Genomic DNA, 18049 nt, shown 5'->3' with positions numbered 1-18049 from the left:
AAGCCTCTTTGCAGTAGTGTTTGGAGTCTTGGCTAAAATAGGAGTAATCTTCTCTGTAACCCAAAGCTGTGATGTCATCTTTGAAACTCTCTGTGAAGTGGTCATACATGTATGCTGGTGTGGTATTTGATTTACCCTTACTGTACTTCCATCAGGTTGTAGTCTGGCAGACAAGTACCATTTGCAAGGATTGCCACCACCATCATAACCTTTGCACCGAGCATAAAATTTCTTTCGATCAGTCCACATAGTCTTGGCATCAAACTCTTTTTTCACTGCATAGGTCCTGAAAGACATCCTAAACTCCTTCATGCTTGGCCACAACTTTCCCACCTCAATAACTGGGTTCTCTTTGTCATACAAACAAACCAGCTCATTATCATCTGCATCATCCACATCATCTGCAGCCTCTCTCATCAGGTGTTCTTCATCCTCATTTGCATTTCTAGGGCCTGTGTTACCTTCAGCTGGCAAAGAACTGTCATCCTTCTCCTTATCTTTGTCATCAACTTGAATGCCAAACATTTCGGCCATATCAATGTCAGATATTGGTGTAATGACCAAATCTGTTTTTTCATTCAACTCTACTACATTCCAGTCAACAACAATCTTCCTAGCACCATGGGTTCCCTCCTCTCCATCTGCATCAATCCCAGTATCTTCAGCTACTATAGTCGGTTCAGTCAACAATGCCAACATCTTCTTTTGTGAAACCCACTCATCATCTTCCATCTGTGCAGCCATCTTTGATGGCACATAACCAACTCTGGAATGAGTTTGCAGATCAATTAGCTCTGCATAAAATGTTACTTGTTTGCTTGCCCATCCTCCTTGCTGATCAATTTCAGCAACCATGGATTCTCCATCTTCAATTCTCACATATTCACCATTATAGTTATCGAAACGTTGCAGAGATACCTCTTGTTCTGGACCCCAAACAATACTCTCCCCAATTCTCTCCACCAAATTGCCCACGGCCTTCTCCTTCATGATCTCCAATTCCTGGGGATCAACATCTGCAAAATCGACATCCAACCTCACGGTGGTATCTCTATCAATGTCTTGGACACTGCCATCACTGAGCTTGGCTTTACAGGGAAAAAATTCCACTCTAATTGCGAATGTGGTGGCAGAACCTGAACCTCCCCTGTTTTGTCAATGGCAGGCAGCGGCGGCAGTCACTACCAAATCGAGTTCGATTCTAAATCGCCAAGAAAAGAGGGTGCCATTACCGATTTGAAGCACTGTCTCCTCGGGGCAGCCCGTCTCCTCGCTCCATCTCATCTAGCCCTCGCTCCATCTCCTATCCAATCAAGCAACAGGGGCAGCATGAGGCCACAGATTTATGGGTACCCCAGATTTATTCAAAATTCAGTGGAATGGGAGTAGTGTTTGGAAAATACTCACTCGCAATAGCCGCTGCAGGGATAGGCGCTCCACCACCGGGCCGCGGAGAAGAAACAACCCCCGGATCCAATGGAGCCCGATTCTAAATCGCCAAGAAACAGAGGGCAGCATGAGGCCACAGATCGGGGAGTGGGACTAGGGTTTCGGGCTCACCTCGCAATAGCTCTGCCGCTGCCGAGAAATGCACTCCACCACCGCGGAGAAGAAACCACTGCCGGAGAAGATGCTTACGGCGGCGCCGCTCGCCCAGTCGCCGGTCGAGTCGTGGACGGTTGACTCTTGACTACGTGGCCATAGGTGGACCCCACCAGTCAGAGCACATAACCCCCAGTGTCCTAACCAAATCTCAGCCTAACGGACAGCCAACTAGCCGCGTAAATGGTGTGTCGCATGGGAGCTATTTTTTCCAACGAAGATGTCGCATGCAAGCTATTACAGCCAACGACGTCGCATGAGAGACAGTTCACACCAACGATGTCGCATGGGAGCTATTCACCCACGTACGTGCGGGCACAACCTCAGGAGAGGCCGATTTGGGCCACTGGCACATGGGCCCGACCCCCTTATTAATTAGGGAGGCCCTAATTAGTTTAGCCTAAAACCCCCAAATTAAGCTAAGTAAATTTAGTCAAGAACCTGTTAATTAAAATGAGTCCATGACAATTGGGACCCACATAGACTGTTCACTTTGGACTAGTCAAAATATTGACTGGGTCAACCCAATCCTTGGCCCCACATGTCATACACATGCACACATTGCTGGGTACACTCCTGTGTACCCATAGCAATTTGTCTATTTGTTATTTCGAATTAAATTAAATGCAGAAATTCTAGAATTTATTTAAATATTTGAAACATCATATAAAATAATCCGTAACTCGAATGAAAATACTTTGTATATGAAAGTTGCTCAGAACGAAGAGACAAATCCAAATACGCAGTTTGTTCATCCGCCACATGTCCCTAGCATAGCAAACCTGCAACCTTTCCCCTTGGTTCGTTTGTCCGAATATGCCAAACATCGGGAATACTTTCTCGGATGTTTCCCCCCTTCACCGGTATCACCTATCCCCGCGTTAGGTCAACCCTAGCACAATGTATTGCCGCATCTTGCTTTGTGTTACATTTGATTGCTCTGTTATTTATTGTGTTCCCCCTCCATTACTTCTTTCCGGTAAACTCCGAGATCGCTGTCAATGTTCGTGTGTTCGACTACATCGAAGATGACTCCTCCTTCTTGCCAGAGCAACCAGGCAAGCCCCTACCTTGATCACCAGATATCGCCTATTCTTCTCTCTACTTCTTGCATTAGAGTAGTGTAGCATGTTACTGTTCGGTTAATCCTATTCTGTTGCATAGCCTGTCATTGTTGCTACAATTGTTGATACCTTACCCGCAATCCTAAATGCTTAGTATAGGATGCTAGTTTATCATTAGAGGCCTTACATTCTTGTCAGTCTGCCTTGCTATAATATCGGGCCGTGATCACTCGGGAGGTGATAATGGGTATATACTATACATACATACATACTATAAAGATGGTGACTAAAGTCGGGTCGGCTCGTTGAGTACCCGTGGTTGATTCACGGATTGGGGGCTGAAAGGACATACTTTCTCGACGTCCCTCTGAGTGGATCTTTGTGGCAGAGCGACATGGCAGGATGAGACCACCTAGGTGAGAGGTGGAACTGGCCCTGGTCGGTGTCCATGGTTACTTCATAAATAACACGCTTAACAAGATCTTGGTATTTGATCTGAGTCTGGCCACTGGCCTATACGCACTAACCAACCACGTGGGAACAGTTATGGGCACTCGACGTCACGGTATCAGCCGAAGCTTTCTAGACGTCAACGACTGAGCGGCGTGCGCCGGATTGGACTGGAATGCCTGCTCTTGTATTAGGGAGGCTAGGTCTGTTTCCGGCCGCCCACGCAACATGCAGGTGTGCAATGGGTGATGGGCCCAGACCCCTGCGTGCTTAGGATTTAGACCGGCATGCTGACCTCTCTGTTAGGCCTAGGTGGGGCTGCGACGTGTTGATCTTCCGAGGCCGGGCATGACCCAAGAAAGTGTGTCCGGCCAGAGGGATCGAGCGTGTTGGGAAATGTGGTGCACCCCTGCAGGGAAGTTTATCTATTCGAATAGCCGTGTCCCTCGCTAAAAGGACGACCTGGAGTTGTACCTTGACCTTATGACAACTAGAACCAGATACTTAATAAAACACACCCAGACAAGTTCCAGAGACAACCCGGTGATCGCTTTCCCACAGGGCGCCGAGGGGAGGATCGCGGGTAGGATTATGCTATGCGATGCTACTTGGAGGACTTCAATCTACTCTCTTCTACATGCTGCAAGACGGAGGCTGCCAGAAGCGTAGTCTTCAATAGGACTAACTATCCCCCTCTTATTCTGGCATTCTGCAGTTCAGTCCACCGATATTGCCTCTTTACACATATACCCATGCATATGTAGTGTAGATCCTTGCTTGCGAGTAGTTTGGATGAGTACTCGCGGTTGCTTTTCTCCCTCTTTCCCCTCTTTTTCCTCTTCTTCTCGGATGCCGCAACCAGACCTCGGAGCCCAGGAGCCAGACGCCACCGTCGACGACGACTCCTACTACACTAGAGGTGCCTACTACTACGTGCAGGCCGCTGACGACGACCAGGAGTAGTTTAGGAGGATCCCAGGCAGGAGTCATGCGCCTCTTTCGATCTGTATCCCAGTTTGTGCTAGCCTTCTTAAGGCAAACTTGTTTAACTTATGTCTGTACTCAGATATTGTTGCTTCCGCTGACTCGTCTATGATCGAGCACTTGTATTCGAGCCCTCGAGGCCCCTTTCTTGTATTATGATGCTTGTATGACTTATTTTATTTTTAGAGTTGTGTTGTGATATCTTCCCGTGAGTCCCTGATCTTGATCGTACACATTTGCGTGCATGATTAGTGTATGATTGAATCGGGGCATCACAGATCCATATGAAGAATTTGATCTGGGGTTCCTATTCTTCATGGGTGGTGTCATGATGACATTCACCTGAAGATTTTCAAGGCACCTTTTGGGAACCCATATTTTCTTCATAGGGGGGCCGTTCCTGCAGTTAGTTCCAACATATCGAGCAATAATTCACCATTCTGATTTTGAACAGTTTATAGTTGGAGTCACATGACTCATTAGAGGAATATGAAGATTCACAAGTAAAGCCAGATAATGTGCATGGATCTATGGAAGGTCCCTTCACAGCAACCCATGAGGTTTTGGGGTACTGCTCAGGTTTCCAGTAGGTCCCATCAGCATTGAGTTTCCTCTCAAAGGCAATACCCTCTTTCCTAGGGTTTCTGTCCAAGATATGCTTTTTGAGAACATCACAAAGATTCTGATGTCCTTTGAGGCTTTTGTATATGCCTGTGACATACAATTTCTTCAACCCTGCATTATCATTAGTGATACTTGTGGTATCCTAGGAATTTATGACCATAGAGACAGTTGAAGAATTTGCAGCCATAGAAGCATTTGAACATTCAAGTGAAGAATTAGCAGATTCACGCTCAATGCATTTCAGACATGGTGGAATAAATTCTTCCTGGGCGAAACTGATCTGTTAAGCAAGCAATGAATCATTTTCCTTCTAAAGATCTTCATAACTCACTCTTAATTTCTCTGAAGATCTTGCTTTCTCTGAAGAAATTCATAAGAAAGCTTCTCATGATCAGTTAAGAGAGTGTTATGATGATTTTGAAGGTTGTCAAACCTAGACTGAAGTCTCTAAAGATTATCAGTCAGAGTCTTAGTTTGATTCAATTCCTCACCCAACAGGTCATCGCTTTTGTCTAGCAAATTTTTAATCTTTTCCAAAGCCTTTTGTTGTTTAACAGCAATTCTAGCAAGTTTGGAATACCTTGGTTTGAGATTGTCATCAGATTCATCCTCGCTAGATTCAGAGGGGGGATGTTTGAGTAACTTGGCACCTTTTGCCATGAAGCAATAGGTGGGAGCATAGTCATCAGCGCTCTTGTCAGCAGAGTTGGGGAGGTCATTTTCTTCAGTGTTGAAGATGGACTTGCTGACGTAAGCAGTAGTGATGGCTAAGCTCACCACACCAGTGCCTAACTTCTCAGATTCCTCCTCTTCCACATTTTCTTCAAATTTAGCTTCAGAGTCCATTTCCTTTCCAATGAATGCCCGGGCCTTCTTGGAACTGCTCTTCTTGTGAGATGAAGACTTTGAGGATTTTGATGATGAAGACTTTGAAGATTTCTTCTTCTTCTTCTTTGAGTCATCAGAATCGTCATCTTTGTACTTCTTTTTCTTTGATTCCTTTTCCCACAAAGGACAATCAAACATGTAGTGACCAAGTTTCTTGCATTTGTGGAAAGTTCTTTTTTTGTAGTCACGGGATGAGGAATCATCACTCCTTGAAGACTTTCCAAAGCGACCGCGGCGAGAGAACTTCTGAAATTTCTTCACGGGCATTGCTAGCTCCTGGCTTAGTTCTTCAGGGTCACCAAGGATGCTACCAGAATCTTCACCTTCAGATTCAGAGACTGCGTTGGCCTTCAGTGCACGTGATCTTCCAAAGCTAGAGAGAGATCTCTTCTCAGCAAGCTGGAACTCATGAGTGTTTAGCCTCTCGAGGATATTAGCGGGATCTAGTGACTTGTAATCAGCTCGCTCTTGAATCATCAGTGCAAGGGTATCGAATGAGGAATCAAGTGATCTCAGCAATTTCTTCACCACCTCATGGTCGGTGATGTTAGTGCCACCAAGTGCTTAAAGCTCATTTGAGATGTCAGTGAGGCGATCGAAGGTTTGCTAAACATTTTCATTGTCGAGTCTTTTGAAACAGTTGAAGAGATTGCGAAGAACACCAACTCAGGATTCACGTTGAGTAGAGACTCCTTCGTTGACCTTGGATAACCTATCCCAAATCAGCTTAGCAGTTTCCAAAGCACTTACTATGTCGTACTGTCCTTTGATCAGATTGCCACATATGATATTCTTTGCTTGAGAATCGAGTTGCTTGAATCTCTTCACATCAATAGCATTCACAGACAGAGTGAATGAGGGAACACCATTTTCCACAATATACCAGAGATCGTTATCAATTGCCTCAAGATGCATGCGCATATTGTTCTTCCAGTAGGGGTAGTTCGTCCCATCAAAGGTAGGACACCCAGCCGAGACCTTGATCATACCTGCAGTCGACATAACTAAAACTCCAGGTGGTTAAACCAAAATCGCACAGAACAAAGGAGTGCCTTGCTCTGATACCAATTGAAAGTGCGTTATATCGACTAGAGGGGGGTGAATAGGCGATTTTTACAAATTTGTCACTGAGAAATTTCTAGGTGAAGAAATTCCTAAGTAATGACACACTAGCAGCGGAATAAGTACTCAGGTATAAGCATAACAGAACAGTAGCATAGTCATCATGATGAAATAAAAACAAACATAGAGTACGGAAAGCGTGATAACAGGATAAGCAGGTTGAAGACCATGTGACTGAAGAAATAGGATTGAGGAAATAAAGAAAGTCTTCAGTCAAAATCTTCAAACAGTAATGATCAGGTTCATCAACACAAGAATGAGGAAATGAAAGGGTTGAGGAAATAGAACCAGTTGGCTTGGTAAAGATAATGATTTGGTAGACCAGTTTCAACTGATGTGACAGTTGTACGTCTAGTTGGAGCGGCTGAGTATTTAAGCTCAAGGACACACAATCCTCATCGTATTCTCCTTGACCTAAAGTCACATAGACCTCGCCCAACACTCATGTTGGAAATATGCCCTAGAGGCAATAATAAAAGCATTATTATTATATTTCCTTGTTCATGATAATTGTCTTTATTCATGCTAGAATTGTGTTATCCGGAAATCGTAATACATGTGTGAATAACAGACACCAACATGTCCCTAGTGAGCCTCTAGTTGACTAGCTCGTTGATCAACAGATAGTCATGGTTTCCTGACTATGGACACTGGATGTCATTGATAACGAGATCACATCATTGGGAGAATGATGTGATGGACAAGACCCAATCCTAAACATAGCACAAGATCGTATAGTTCGTTTGCTAGAGTTTTCCAATGTCAAAGTATCTTTTCCTTAGACCAGGAGATCGTGTAACTCCCGGATACCGTAGGAGTGCTTTGGGTATGCCAAACGTCACAACGTAACTGGGTGACTATAAAGGTAGACTACGGGTATCTCCGACAGTGTCTGTTGGGTGACATGGATCAAGACTGGGATTTGTCACTCCGTATGACGGAGAGGTATCACTGGGCCCACTCGGTAATGCATCATCATAATGAGCTCAGAGTGACCAAGTGTCTGGTCACGGGATCATGCATTACGGTACGAGTAAAGTGACTTGCCGGTAACGAGATTGAACGAGGTATTGGGATACCGACGATCGAATCTCGGGCAAGTAACATATCGATAGACAAAGGGAATAGCGTACGGGATTGATTAAATCCTCGACATCGTGGTTCATCCGATGAGATCATCGTGGATCATGTGGGAGCCAACATGGGTATCCAGATCCCGCTGTTGGTTATTGACCGGAGAGTCGTCTCGGTCATGTCTGCTTGTCTCCCGAACCCGTAGGGTCTACACACTTAAGGTTCGGTGACGCTAGGGTTATGAAGATATGTATGTGTAGAAACCCGAATGTTGTTCGGAGTCCCGGATGAGATCCCGGACGTCACGAGGAGTTCCGGAATGGTCCGGAGGTAAAGAATTATATATAGGAAGTGCTATTTCGGGCATCGGGACAAGTTTCGGGGTTATCGGTATTGTACCGGGACCACCGGAAGGGTCCCGGGGGTCCACCAGGTGGGGCCACCTGTCCTGGGGGGCCACATGGGCTGTAGGGGGTGCGCCTTGGCCTAGATGGGCCAAGGGCACCAGCCCCTATAGGCCCATGCGCCTAGGGTTTCCACCATGGAAGAGTCCATGTGGTGGAAGGCACCCCTAGGTGCCTAGGGGGGAGGGAAACCTCCCCTTGGCCGCCGCCCCCCCTAGTAGATGCCATCTACTAGGGCCGGCGCCCCCCTGGCACCCCTATATATAGTGGGGGGGAGAGGAGGGATTTCACACCAGCCCCTGGCGCCTCCATCTCCCCCCGTTACGTCTCTCCCTCGTAGTCTCGGCGAAGCCCTGCTGCTGTGACGCCCTGCATCCACCACCACGCCATCGTGCTGCTGGATCTTCATCAACCTCTCCTCCCCCCTTGCTAGATCAAGAAGGAGGAGACGTCTCCCGTCCCGTACGTGTGTTGAACGCGGAGGTGTCGTCCGTTCGGCGCTGGTCATCGGTGATTTGGATCACGTCGAGTACGACTACATCATCACCGTTCTTTTGAACGCTTCCGTGCGTGATCTACAAAGGTATGTAGATGCATCTAATCACTCGTTGCTAGATGAACTCCTAGATGATCTTGGTGAAACGAGTAGGGAAATTTTTGCTTTCTGCAACGTTCCCCAACAGTGGCATCATGAGCTAGGTCTATGCGTAGTTCTTCTTGCGCGAGTAGAACACAATTTGTTGTGGGCGTAGATTTGTCAACTTTCTTGCCGTTACTAGTCCTTTCTTGCTTCAGCGGTATTGTGGGATGAAGCGGCCCGGACCAACCTTACACGTACGCTTACGTGAGACCGGTTCCACCGACTAACATGCACTAGTTGCATAAGGTGGCTGGCGGGTGTCTGTCTCTCTCACTTTAGTTGGAGCGGAATCGATGAACAGGGTCCTTATGAAGGGTAAATAGAAGTTGACAAATCACGTTGTGGCTTTAACGTAGGTAAGAAAACGTTCTTGCTAGAACCCTAATTCAGCCACGTAAAACTTGCAACAACAATTAGAGGACGTCTAACTTGTTTTTGCAGCAAGTGGTTTGTGATATGATATGGCCAAAGTTGTGATGAATGATGAATGATCTATATGTGATGTATGAGATGTTCATGCTATTGTAATAGGATTCACGACTTGCATGTCGATGAGTATGACAACCGGCAGGAGCCATAGGAGTTGTCTTTATTTTTTTATGACCTGCGTGTCATCGAGAAACGCCATGTAAATTACTTTACTTTATTGCTAAACGCGTTAGCCATAGTAGTAGAAGTAATAGTTGGCGAGCAACTTCATGGAGACACGATGATGGAGATCATGATGATGGAGATCATGGTGTCAAGCCGGTGACAAGATGATCATGGAGCCCCAAGATGGAGATCAAAGGAGCTATGTGATATTGGCCATATCATGTCACGTTTATTATTTGATTGCATGTGATGTTTATCATGTTTTGCATCTTGTTTACTTAGAACGACGGTAGTAAATAAGATGATCCCTCACAATAAATTCAAGAAGTGTTCCCCCTAACTGTGCACCGTTGCGACAGTTCGCTGTTTCAAAACACCACGTGATGATCGGGTGTTTTATTCAGACGTTCACATACAACGGGTGTAAGACAGATTTACACATGCAAACACTTAGGTTAACTTGACGAGCCTAGCATGTACAGACATGGCCTCGGAACACAGAAGACCGAAAGGTCGAGCATGAGTCGTATAGAAGATACGATCAACATGAAGATGTTCACCGACGTTGACTAGTCCGTCTCACGTGATGATCGGACACGGTCTAGTTAAACTCGGATCATGTAATACTTAGATGACTGGAGGGATGTCTAATCTAAGTGGGAGTTCATTAATAATTTGATTAGTTGAACTTAATTATCATGAACTTAGTCTAAATATTTTACAATATGTCTTGTAGATTAAATGGCCAACGTAGTCCTCAACTTCAACGCGTTCCTAGAGAAAACCAAGCTGAAAGACGATGGCAGCAACTATACGGACTGGGTCCGGAACCTGAGGATCATCCTCATAGCTGCCAAGAAAGATTATGTCCTACAAGCACCGCTTGGTGACGCACCCGTTCTCCCTGCAGAACAAGATGTTATGAACGCTTGGCAGGCACGTTCCGATGACTACTCCCTCGTTCAGTGCGGCATGCTTTACAGCCTAGAGCCGGGGCTCCAAAAGCGTTTTGAGAGACATGGAGCATATGAGATGTTCGAAGAGCTGAAAATGGTTTTCCAAGCTCATGCCCGGGTCGAGAGATATGAAGTCTCCGACAAATTCTTCAGCTGTAAGATGGAGGAAAACAGTTCTGTCAGTGAGCACATACTCACTATGTCTGGGTTGCATAACCGCTTGACTCAGCTGGGAGTTAATCTCCCGGATGATGCGGTCATTGACAGAATCCTCCAGTCGCTTCCACCAAGCTACAAGAGCTTTGTGATGAACTTCAATATGCAGGGGATGGAAAAGACCATTCCTGAAGTATTTGCTATGCTGAAATCAGCAGAGGTAGAAGTCAGGAAGGAACATCAAGTGTTGATGGTCAATAAAACCACTAAGTTCAAGAAAGGCAAGGGTAAAAAGAACTTCAAGAAGGACGGCAAGGAGGTTGCCGCGCCCGGCAAGCAAGCTGCCGGGAAGAAGCCAAAGAATGGACCCAAGCCCGAGACTGAGTGCTTTTATTGCAAGGGAAGCGGTCACTGGAAGCGGAACTGCCCTAAGTACTTAGCGGATAAGAAGGCCGGCAAAACAAAAGGTATATGTGATATACATGTAATTGATGTGTACCTTACTAGTGCCCGTAGTAGCTCCTGGGTATTTGATACCGGTGCAGTTGCTCACATTTGTAACTCAAAGCAGGGGCTGCGGAATAAGCGGAAACTGGCAAAGGACGAGGTGACGATGCGCGTCGGGAATGGTTCCAAGGTCAATGTGGTCGCCGTCGGCACGCTACCTCTGCATCTCCCTTCGGGATTAGTTTTAAACCTTAATAATTGTTATTTAGTGCCAGCTTTGAGCATGAACATTGTATCGGGATCTCGTTTAATTCGAGATGGCTACTCTTTTAAATCTGAGAATAATGGTTGTTCCATTTTTATGAGAGATATGTTTTATGGTCATGCTCCTATGGTGAATGGTTTATTCTTTATGAATCTCGAACGTGATGCTACACATGTTCATAATGTGAGTACCAAAAGAAGTAAGGTTGATAATGATAGTCCCACATACCTGTGGCACTGCCGCCTTGGTCACATAGGTGTCAAACGCATGAAGAAGCTCCATGCTGATGGACTTTTAGAGTCTCTTGATTATGAATCATTTGACACATGCGAACCATGCCTTATGGGTAAAATGACCAAGACTCCGTTCTCAGGAACAATGGAGCGAGCAACCGACTTATTGGAAATCATACATACTGATGTGTGCGGTCCAATGAGTGTTGAGGCTCGCGGTGGCTATCGTTATGTTCTCACCCTCACTGATGATTTAAGTAGGTATGGGTATATCTACTTAATGAAACACAAGTCTGAAACCTTTGAAAAGTTCAAGGAATTTCAGAGTGAGGTTGAAAATCAACGTGACAGGAAAATCAAGTTTCTACGATCAGATCGTGGAGGAGAATACTTGAGTCACGAGTTTGGCACACACTTAAGAAAATGTGGAATAGTTTCACAACTCACGCCGCCTGGAACACCTCAGCGTAATGGTGTGTCCGAACGTCGTAATCGCACTCTATTAGATATGGTGCGATCTATGATGTCTCTTACCGATTTACCGCTATCTTTTTGGGGCTATGCTTTAGAGACTGCCGCATTCACTTTAAATAGGGCTCCGTCGAAATCCGTTGAGACGACACCGTATGAATTATGGTTTGGGAAGAAACCTAAGCTGTCGTTTCTAAAAGTTTGGGGATGCGATGCTTATGTCAAGAAACTTCAACCTGAAAAGCTCGAACCCAAGTCGGAAAAATGCGTCTTCATAGGATACCCAAAAGAAACTATTGGGTACACCTTCTACCTCAGATCCGAAGGCAAGATCTTTGTTGCCAAGAATGGGTCCTTTCTGGAGAAAGAGTTTCTCTCGAAAGAAGTAAGTGGGAGGAAAGTAGAGCTTGATGAAGTATTACCTCTTGAACTGGAAAATGGCGCAACTCAAGAAAATGTTCCTGAGGTGCCTGCACCGACTAGAGAGGAAGTTAATGACAATGATCAAGATACTTCTGATCAAGCCCCTACTGAAATTCGAAGGTCCACAAGGACACGTTCCGCACCAGAGTGGTACGGCAACCCTGTCTTGGAAATCATGCTGTTAGACAACGGTGAACCTTCGAACTATGAAGAAGCGATGGCGGGCCCGGATTCCGACAAATGGCTAGAAGCCATGAAATCCGAGATAGGATCCATGTATGAAAACAAAGTATGGACTTTGACTGACTTGCCCGTTGAGCGGCGAGCCATAGAAAATAAATGGATCTTTAAGAGGAAGACAGACGCGGATGGTAATGTGACCATCTATAAAGCTCGGCTTGTCGCTAAGGGTTATCGACAAGTTCAAGGGGTTGACTACGATGAGACTTTCTCACCGGTAGCGAAGCTGAAGTCCGTCCGAATCATGTTAGCAATTGCCGCATTCTATGATTACGAAATATGGCAAATGGACGTCAAAACGGCATTCCTTAATGGTTTCCTTAAGGAAGAATTGTATATGATGCAGCCGGAAGGTTTTGTCGATCCTAAGAATGCTGACAAAGTGTGCAAGCTTCAACGCTCGATTTATGGGCTGGTGCAAGCATCTCGGAGTTGGAACATTCGCTTTGATGAGATGATCAAAGCGTTTGGGTTTACACAGACTTATGGAGAAGCCTGCGTTTACAAGAAAGTGAGTGGGAGCTCTGTAGCATTTCTCATATTATATGTAGATGACATACTTTTGATGGGAAATGATATAGAACTCTTGGACAGCATCAAGGCCTACTTGAATAAAAGTTTTTCAATGAAGGACCTTGGAGAAGCTGCTTATATATTAGGCATCAAAATCTATAGAGATAGATCGAGACGCCTCATAGGTCTTTCACAAAGCACATACCTTGATAAGATATTGAAGAAGTTCAATATGGATCAATCCAAGAAGGGGTTCTTGCCTGTGTTACAAGGTATGAAATTGAGCTCAGCTCAATGTCCGACCACGGCAGAAGATATAGAAGAGATGAGCGTCATCCCCTATGCCTCAGCCATAGGTTCTATTATGTATGCCATGCTGTGTACCAGACCTGATGTTAACCTTGCCGTCAGTTTGGTAGGAAGGTACCAAAGTAATCCCGGCAAGGAACACTAGACAGTGGTCAAGAATATCCTGAAGTACCTGAAAAGGACTAAGGAAATATTTCTCGTTTATGGAGGTGACGAAGAGCTCGTCGTAAAGGGTTACGTCGACGCTAGCTTCGACACAGATCTGGATGAATCTAAGTCACAAACCGGATACGTGTATATTTTGAATGGTGGGGCAGTAAGCTGGTGCAGTTGCAAGCAAAGCGTCGTGGCGGGATCTACATGTGAAGCGGAGTACATGGCAGCCTCGGAGGCAGCACATGAAGCAATATGGGTGAAGGAGTTCATCACCGACCTAGGAGTCATACCCAATGCGTCGGGGCCGATCAAGCTCTTCTGTGACAACACTGGAGCTATTGCACTTGCCAAGGAGCCCAGGTTTCACAAGAAGACAAGGCACATCAAGCATCGCTTCAACTCCATTCGTGAAAATGTTCAAGATGGAGACATAGAGATTTGCAAAGTACATACGGACCTGAATATAGCAGATCCGTTGACTAAACCTCTCCCTAGAGCAAAACATGATCAACACCAGAATTCCATGGGTGTTCGATTCATCACAATGTAACTAGATTATTGACTCTAGTGCAAGTGGGAGACTATTGGAAATATGCCCTAGAGGCAATAATAAAAGCATTATTATTATATTTCATTGTTCATGATAATTGTCTTTATTCATGCTAGAATTGTGTTATCCGGAAATCGTAATACATGTGTGAATAACAGACACCAACATGTCCCTAGTGAGCCTCTAGTTGACTAGCTCGTTGATCAACATATAGTCATGGTTTCCTGACTATGGACACTGGATGTCATTGATAACGAGATCACATCATTGGGAGAATGATGCGATGGACAAGACCCAATCCTAAACATAGCACAAGATCGTTTGCTAGAGTTTTCCAATGTCAAAGTATCTTTTCCTTAGACCATGAGATCGTGTAACTCCCGGATACCGTAGGAGTGCTTTGGGTATGCCAAACGTCACAACGTAACTGGGTGACTATAAAGGTAGACTACGGGTATCTCCGAAAGTGTCTGTTGGGTGACATGGATCAAGACTGGGATTTGTCACTCCGTATGACGGAGAGGTATCACTGGGCCCACTCGGTAATGCATCATCATAATGAGCTCAGAGTGACCAAGTGTCTGGTCATGGGATCATGCATTACGGTATGAGTAAAGTGACTTGCCGGTAACGAGATTGAACGAGGTATTGGGATACCGACGATCGAATCTCGAGCAAGTAACATATCGATAGACAAAGGGAATAGCGTACGGGATTGATTAAATCCTCGTCATTGTGGTTCATCCGATGAGATCATCGTGGAGCATGTGGGAGCCAACATGGGTATCCAGATCCCGCTGTTGGTTATTGACCGGAGAGTCGTCTCGGTCATGTCTGCTTGTCTCCCGAACCCGTAGGGTCTACACACTTAAGGTTCGGTGACGCTAGGGTTATGAAGATATGTATGTGCAGAAACCCGAATGTTGTTCGGAGTCCCGGATGAGATCCCGGACGTCACGAGGAGTTCCAGAATGGTCCGGAGGTAAAGAATTATATATAGGAAGTGCTATTTCGGGCATCGGGACAAGTTTCGGGGTTATCGGTATTGTACCGGGACCACCGGAAGGGTCCCGGGGGTCCACCGGGTGGGGCCACCTGTCCCGGGGGGCCACATGGGCTGTAGGGGGTGCGCCTTGGCCTAGATGGGCCAAGGGCACCAGCCCCTATAGGCCCATGCGCCTAGCGTTTCCACCATGGAAGAGTCCATGTGGTGGAAGGCACCCCTAGGTGCCTTGGGGGGGAGGGAAACCTCCCCTTGGCCGCCGCCCCCCCTAGTAGATGCCATCTACTAGGGCCGGCGCCCCCCCTGGCACCCCTATATATAGTGGGGGGAGAGGAGGGATTTCACACCAGCCCCTGGCGCCTCCATCTCCCCCCGTTACGTCTCTCCCTCGTAGTCTCGGCGAAGCCCTGCTGTTGTGACGCCCTGCATCCACCACCACGCCGTCGTGCTGCTGGATCTTCATCAACCTCTCCTCCCCCCTTGCTGGATCAAGAAGGAGGAGACGTCTCCCGTCCCGTACGTGTGTTGAACGCGGAGGTGCCGTCCGTTCGGCGCTGGTCATCGGTGATTTGGATCACGTCGAGTACGACTACATCATCACCGTTCTTTTGAACGCTTCCGTGCGCGATCTACAAAGGTATGTAGATGCATCTAATCACTCGTTGCTAGATGAACTCCTAGATGATCTTGGTGAAACGAGTAGGAAAATTTTTGTTTTCTGCAACGTTCCCCAACAACTCATGGTAAGTCTTCACAGGTGACTTCCAAACCTTCACAGACTTGGTCACTCGGCGATCCACAATTCCTCTTGGATGCTCAGACCATGACGCCTAACCATCTGGAGGATACACAGTCCTCAAAGGTAACAAGCGCCGGTTCCATACAGGAACAATCTCTTCAGTGATGTTCAATCACTTTGGGTTTGTAGGTGTTTGGGTTTGGGTTTTGGGTTTTCCTCACTTGATAATTTTCGCTCAAAGTCCTTGGAGGATGGGATGCTCTCAATAACAAGTGTCAGTTTCTCTCAGAGTAGCCAACCAGCTAGTGGTTGTAGGGGGCGGCTATTTATAGCCTAGAGAGTAGCCCGACATGATAAGACATAAATGTCCTTCAATGATATGACCGTTAGGTGGTAGGATATTTTGGACAGCTGGTGCTTAGCACAACAACGGTCGGATTTGAGGTATCAAATTCCTCAGGGCTATCATGTTTCTCACTGTGTAGGCAATTCGCACTGGAAAACTCCTAACTCCTCAGTCAAAACAAATTCCTCAGAGACCAGAAGATCTTCGTCTCTGTCACTGAAGAAATTGACTGAACTGATATGAGATTTCCAATGGCTTCACTCGAAAGAATTGGGTAGGTGTAGGATTTTGAGATGAGCATCACTTGAAAATCGGTTTCCTTAGTATTACCTCGACCCCCTTTAACAGTACAGTGTTTCCTATGACTCAAGAAAGAGAAAATGAAACTACGAAAACAAAAGTCTTCACGGTTCATAATCCTTGCATGAATATCCAAGTCTTCAAGGTCACACCAATTTCTTCACTTTCAAAATCTTCAGGAGAACCAAAGTCTTCAGCTGAAGACATACATTTTTAGGGGTCGACTTTCATAGTAAATATCAAACTCCTCATCGACTTATAGAGCCTGTGTACACTCACAAACATATTAGTCTCTTAACCTATAAGTCTTCAATACACCAAAATCACTAAGGGGCACTAGATGCACTTACAAGTTGGCCTGAGAGTGGGGAAGGGCTGGCGCTGGCGGCTCCGTGGAAGGAGATGGGACCATGGTTTCTTTCCTAAACGATAGCGCTCACACGTGTGAAAAAATTCAACATGGCCCAAACACAATTGATGTCGTTCGATTCATTTCCACGAATATTGAAGTTGTTGTCATCTGAGTCGAGAGCCACGTAACCGCCCAGCGTCTGTGGGCGTTATTATTTAGTGCCGCACGTGTGGGCGCTCCTTGCCCGAACGCACACAGGACGCTCGTCCGAACTTGTGGGTGAAACTGCTCTTCGCCCACACGACGCTCACGCGTTGATTGATGGCAACTACAGGTGTGCATATGTGGCAACTAGTTAATCACACACGTCAACTATGGTTGACCATACATTGCAACTATGGTTTAAGTGTTTAACTACACGTGGCAACACCAATTAGTTACACATTGTGCATATGTGGTAACTAGTTAATCACATATGGCAACTATGGTTGATCATACATGGCAACTATGGTTTGACCACACGTGGCAACTTTAATTAGTTACACACATGGCAACTATATTTAATGATACATGATAGACATGGCAATTAAAGTTGATTACATACGCGTTCGCGCTCACGTGGTGAGGGTGAGTAGTTGCCACACAGGGTCGTGTGGGCCATCATGCTGCACCCAACATGGAGTCAAGTGGTACTTGGATGTAAGTGGGCTGTACAAACTTCAGCCCATTTATCGGTTATTTGGTAAATTCGGGTGGCCGAGCCCTGAAACCGATAAAATTCGGTTGGAAGATTATTGACTGGACTAGAAACCAAAATACTCGGTTTCGGTTTATTTGGTGTTGGTCCCGGTTTTTCGGTTCGGCATTCACCCCTTCAATCAGTTATCCAACAATACACCATCCGCATCGAATGACTCGCAAGGATACACCATAGTTACTTTTAATTTACTGTTGCATTTCTTACCGTTGTCGTGTCTAATAGCCGCCTTATAGGGTTGTAATTCATTCAATCCCCTTATCATTTGGCCAAATGGCTCAAACACATATACGTTGATACTCTCTTTAGACTATCAGGAGTGCACAAGGCCTCCGGTTCCATTTTCATTGAAAACGAAACCAGACGCATGTCTCAAAACCAAACTTA

This window comes from Triticum aestivum, chromosome 1B (genome assembly GCF_018294505.1).
Source record: "Triticum aestivum cultivar Chinese Spring chromosome 1B, IWGSC CS RefSeq v2.1, whole genome shotgun sequence".
In the NCBI taxonomy this organism is placed as follows: domain Eukaryota; kingdom Viridiplantae; phylum Streptophyta; class Magnoliopsida; order Poales; family Poaceae; genus Triticum; species Triticum aestivum.
The sequence above is the reverse complement of the archived record's forward strand: the minus strand, read 5'-3'. Positions refer to the sequence as shown.